Genomic DNA, 6,000 nt, shown 5'->3' on the forward strand with positions numbered 1-6,000 from the left:
CGGAGCGCATCGGCAACACAGAGGCCTTTTTCATCTCACAGTCAGTCTTGGGGGCAGTCCTTTTGAGAAGGACGTTGGCCCTTTAGAATCCCCATCACTGGAAGATCCTCAGGTCCCAAATCGACACAATGAGGCAAGGCCGGCCCACTCCGCTGTTCCTTTTATAGGGGGTCAGCTGCTTGTTTTTACAAGGATTGGGCCAGAATTACCCAGGATCAATGGGTACTCAGTGTCATAAGGGACAGTTATGCCTTAGAATTTGCTCGACCTGTCCGTGATCTGTTCCTAATCTTCCTCTGTGGGAGACTTTGCACAGGTTGCAGCGCTTGGAGGCTGTGGTTCCGGTGCCTCAGGGCGGGTCGCTATTCCATTTACTTTGTGGTCCCGAAGAAGGAGGGATCCTTTGCCCCACTCCCGATTTGAAAGTCCCCCGATTTTGCATGGAAATATTGCGGTTGGTGATAGTGGCTGTACGCACCCAGGAGTTCCTGGTATTGCTGGATTTGTCGGAAGCGTATCTTCACATTCCAATTCACCGAGATCATCAACGCTACCTGAGGTTTATGGTCTTAGGGCAGCACTTCCAGTTTCAAGAGCTCCTGTTCGGCCTGGCCACGGCACCTTGTACCTTCACCAAAGTCATGGTAGTAGTAGCGGCGTTAGGGAGTCCTCGTTCTTCCTTATCTCGACAATTGGCTCATTCAGGCAAAGTCGGAGAGCAGTTGTTGTTCCGCTGTACAAATGGTGTTTTAGACGCTGTGGTCGCTATGCTAGGTGGTGAGTTTGGCCAAGAGCCATTAAACCCTGTCTCAAACTCTGGAGTATCTGGGAGCGCATTTTGGCACAAGCCAAGGCAGAGTCTTCCTGACAGAGGAGAGAGTGCACTCAGGTTCAGCGATTGTCACAGTTGCATGTCCTCAGAGCTGGGATGTGTTGCAGGTCCTCTGTTCGATGACTTCCACGCTAGATCTGGTGCGTGGGCCTTTGCTCATATGCGTTCATTTCAGAGAGCTCTTCTGGCACAGTGGAGTCCATTGTCGGAGGAGTTTCACCAGCCTGTCCCTCTCTCTCCTTCGGCCAGGGGCAGTCTGTCTTGGTGGCTGCAGACACCCAACTTCATGTGGGGGGGGGTCGCATTGGAAGTTCTGGATTTGGTGATTCTGACTACGGATGCCAGTCTCTCTAGCTGGGGAGCAGTATGACAGAGACAAGCAGCCCAGGGCACCTGGTTGGCAGAGGAGGCTTCTTGGTCTATCAATCGCTTGGAAGCCAGGGCGGTGCATTTAGCATTACTTGCTTTTCAGCCTTTAGTTCAAGGGCATTTGGTGTGAGTTCTTTTGGACAATGCGACAGCTGTAGCCTACACATCAACAGAAAGGGGGGCACCAAGAGCCATTCAGTAGCTCTGGAGGTTCAGGAGCTGATCCTTTGGGCAGAACAGCACCTGGTTCAAATAGCATTACATATCGCAGGAATCGAAAATGTTCAAGCAGATTATCTCAGTCGCACTCTCCTCGATCCGGGAGAATGGGAGTTGTCGGACAGAGCGATGCGGCTCATTTGTAAGAAATGGGGCTATCCTCATGTAGATCTGAGGGCAACACGCCACAATGCGAAGGCTCCTCATTTTTTCAGCAGACAGAGGGAGTATGGAGCAGAGGGCGTAGACGCTCTGGTGTAACCCTGGCCCCAGGGAGTTCTCTCCTCTTATGTTTTCCCCCCATGGCTGCTGGTGGGAAAGTTCTTACGGCGGATAGAGAGGCATCCAGGGGAGGTGGTGCTGGTAGCCCCGGAGTGGCCACGCCGCCATTGGATCGTGGATCTGGTAAACCTCACGGTAGAGGACCTGTTGCGGTTCAGTCACCTCCCTCACCTTCTGCGGCAGGGCCCTGTATTTTTCCCGACTACGCAGATCGCTTTTGTCTAGCTACTTGGCTTTGGAGAGGAGACATTTGAGGTCGAGAGGGTACCCAAAGGAAACACCAGAGATTGAAACAGGCACCTTGCAGAGAGTTGTTCAGAAAAAATGCTTCCAAGTGGCCACAGCCAGTGGCTCGCAGAAAACTCTCAAACTTTGCAAAAGGAACGGCTTTGTAACCTTGAGCTGTGCAGCAAGGTGCCCGTTTTCAATCTCTGGCATTTCCTCTGACCGATTTACCAAACTAAAGTTTGATTCACACGTCATTTTCTATTGACATCAGTGTCATCTGGGCCTCTGTCCTTCCCGACGCAGCCCATGTGGCGAAACACGGTCTGTGTCGGGGGACTGAAACCTCGCTCTAAGTATTCCTGAATAAAAGATGGAAACGTGTGCTTTAAGTCCTTATTTCTTTGATTAACTTACTACAAGGATCCGTGATTTTCTAGCGCTAAATCAGTTCTACCCATGGTTAGTTACCACTAGCGTATACCGCTCGACATCTCTACCTCCTATTGGCTATTGCGAGATCCATTTCTTCACATATCAGACGTAGGTGTGTCTTTGCGGACAAAGCCATTCTGTCTCCCGAAAGTGGTATCCGTCTTCCATATTAATCAGTCTGTAGAGTTGCTGGCCTTTCCAGATTTGGGAGCTTCTGAGTCTAATGCTCGAGAGCTTAGACTGCTGGATGTCCGTAGAGCGTTGCTCCGCTATCTGAAAGTCACAAATGGTTTTAGAAGGTCTGATCATCTTTTCGCTTTGTGGATTGGTCCGAAAAAGGGGTCTGAAGCTTCCAAGACTACCATTGCACGATGGCTTAAGGAGGCTATTGGCTCCGCTTACATCCTTAAGGGTAAGCCAGTTTTGGAAGGCTTGAGGGCCCATTCCACTCAATCTCAGGCGACCTCTTGGGCAGAAGCTCACTTAGTGTCACCACAGGAAATTTGTAGAGCGGCAAATTGGAAGTTTCTGCACACCTTTGTGAGGCATTATTGGCTGGATGTGGGGATCGGGAGTCTCGGTCTTTTGGCAAAGGCATTTCACGAGCGGGACTCTCAAGGTCCCACCCTGTTTAGGGCGTTTTGAACATCCCAGGAGTCTAGACTGATCTGGGTACATACAGGGAATGGAAAATTTCAGGTTCTTACCTGAAAATTTTCGTTCTTGTAGTATCACGGGTCAGGCCAGAACCTGCCCAAACATTAAGGAGGGTGGAGAGTCGTCCGCTCAACTGTAATAGATTGCAGATATCAGAAGTTTTATGTTTATATGGAACTTTTTTACGGTTTTTACATTTAGCTTGGGTACAGATCAATATTGAGGAACTGCAGATAGCATCAGTGTATGTTTTACTTTCTCTGTCTCCATCTGCTGGCACGGGTGAATAAATAAGGCATCCGGACTGATCCTTGGTACTATAGGAACGAAAATTAGCAGGTAAGAACCAAATTTTCCTTTTTTTTATTTGTGGATTTTTATATACTGTCATTCGGGTTTGCCATCACAACGTTTTACAAAAGTGTTAGCAGGTTAGCACATCAACGTGTTCATATTCAAAGAAACAATATACAATTACAGATTTAAGTTAGATAGTACAATATGTTCTGTGAAAGGTTATAGTAATGTTATGGTTGGGATGGTTGTCAAGCTACTTTCCATCTACTTTTATAATCCGTCCAGTCTTATGACACTTTTTTCATAATAATTAAGTGCTTTTCTTTAATTTGGAGGTGTAAATGTTTCCTGAAGTTGCCCAGGCAGCCTGGAGCAAGAGGAAAAGATTTCTATGGAGGCAAGCAGAGTCTTCCAGCTTGGAGCAGGGTCTTGCTTAAACCTCCCATGTAAATGCATTCTTTGAGCAGATATTTTATGAACGGCTCCTAAGGGACAGATGTGTTCAGTGCTCGCTTTCTCCGATGGCAGCATAGGCTCCAGGAGACTAAATTTAGGCTTACTTACACATGGTCTTGCTGTGTCTGCATTTTTGTTTTGTTGTACTTAAGAGTTGAATTGAGCTCTGGCTTCTCCCCCTAATGGTGGCCCAGTCAAATGCTGAAAAGGAGATATTGATTTTGATATTTACTGCTTTTCTGTTATGGCTGTATTTCTGTCCTTCTAGTGTTATTCCGAGCAAGGATTTCTTGGATGTAAATGAAAAATGGCAATACAAAAAAAAAAAAAATGCTGGTCAGTCTTTACCACCATATTTACCCCTGGTTTAATTACCTATTTAAATCGTTAAACTTATATCTTGAAATAAGTATTGTTTATTATTGTAACCTGGTTTGTTCTGATGGCATTGCAGTTAATCAAGTCAATCAACTAAGTGGTCAACCAGAACAGAGAAAGGAACATGAGGCAGCAACATCGAGCACACAGAACTGCAGACGGCCGACTTGAGGGAGCCAGTGAGAGCAGCAGCCATTTCTTGTGCTGCACAGTCAACCTCCACAGTCAGAATGCCACACATCTCCTGAGGGATGCTGGTGAAACACAAACGGTTCTCAACCTCCATGACACAGACGACAGCATTCTTACATAATCTCTTATCATCATGCACAACCACAATGAGTCAAGTGCAACAGAACCACAGACAAGGCCTCGAGGAACTGTGTTAGCCACTCTTGCTCACGAGTACCTGAGGGGGGAGGGAGTAATTGAATTCCTTTAAACTTGGGTGAACGGCACCTCATTGGGGCCAATACTCTGGTTGGTATTGAGGTTGGCAAGGTGCACAAAGCAAATCAAAAAGACAGGAACAGGCTTTCTGTCCTGAATTGGAGAAATTACTTACCTGATAATTACTTTTTCCTTATTGTAGACAGATGGACTCAGGACCAATGGGTGTAGTGTATTCCTAGAGCTCTCTCCATAGCGGGGCCTAAACTCTGGAACGCCCTACCATGCTACCTCACCACTATCATCGAAAATAAATCATTCAAAAAAGAACTGAAAACCTGGATCTTCAGCCAGACTTTCAATGATGATTTAAGCAATCCACAATTGTGATGCCTCATGCTTCCCATCCTTCTCCCCTCTTCTCTTCTCCGCTTACCTACCCCTTCCTCCTTCCATTACCTACCCCATCCCCCCCTCATTTCCTACTTTTCCCATTCAGACTATCTTGTATTCAGAGCACGAGTTTGTACATACCTTCCTCGTTTTTCGTTTCTATTTTCTTTTTCGTTATTTGAATTAAATTATTTTTTAGTTATTCCTGTTACTTCCTTCTCCATATGCTAGTTGCATATACTTTTGTTTCTCAAATTGTTCTATGTATCATTGTTTCGTTCCAATGTAAACCGGGGTGAAGGCATGTGCTAAACCTCGGTATATAAAAGCTTCAAATAAAAAATAAATAAAAATAGCAGTTGACATCAGCCCTAGTACATATACCCCTGCAGGAAACTCTGCTCTTCAGTATTCTCTTCCAAAAGCAAGTGTGGATATGTGTGTGACTGAATAACTTGGTTAACTTGATTAAATTGAAATGGTTGATGTGGTTATAGTTGGACTCAACTGAGAAACACCGACACCCGGTAGGAATGGGTGTCTTAGAGGGAAGCTTAGCTTACTCATGTTTGTCTTGCTCTCGGGGATTGTCCCCCGAGGTTTCCGTGTTTGTCGGCAGCTGTGGGCGGGATGCTGAATCCATCTGTCTACACTAAGGAAAATGAAATTATCAGGTAAGTAATTTCTCCATTTCCTAGCGTGTAGCAGATGGACTCAGGACCAATGGGATGTACAAAAGCTACTCCTGAACGGGTGGGAGGCTGCCCGTGGCCCACTTAGTACTGCCCTTCCGAATGCTGTGTCCTCCCGAGCCTGAACATCCAGGCGGTAAAATCTAGAGAAAGTGTGAATGGAGGATCATGTCGCCGCCCGACACATCTCGGCGGGTGACAGCATCCTGGTTTCGCCCAGGACATTGCCTTGACTTGTAGAGGTTGAGGCTTTCCTGCCTCTACATAGGCCGCCTTGATAACTTCTTTGATCCAGCGGGCTATGGTTGCCCGTGAGGCTGCTTCCCCTTGTGTCTTCCCGCTGTGAAGGACAAATAGATGGTCCGTCTTTCGTAC

The sequence above is a fragment of the Rhinatrema bivittatum genome, chromosome 4, assembly GCF_901001135.1.
Source record: "Rhinatrema bivittatum chromosome 4, aRhiBiv1.1, whole genome shotgun sequence".
NCBI lineage: Eukaryota > Metazoa > Chordata > Amphibia > Gymnophiona > Rhinatrematidae > Rhinatrema > Rhinatrema bivittatum.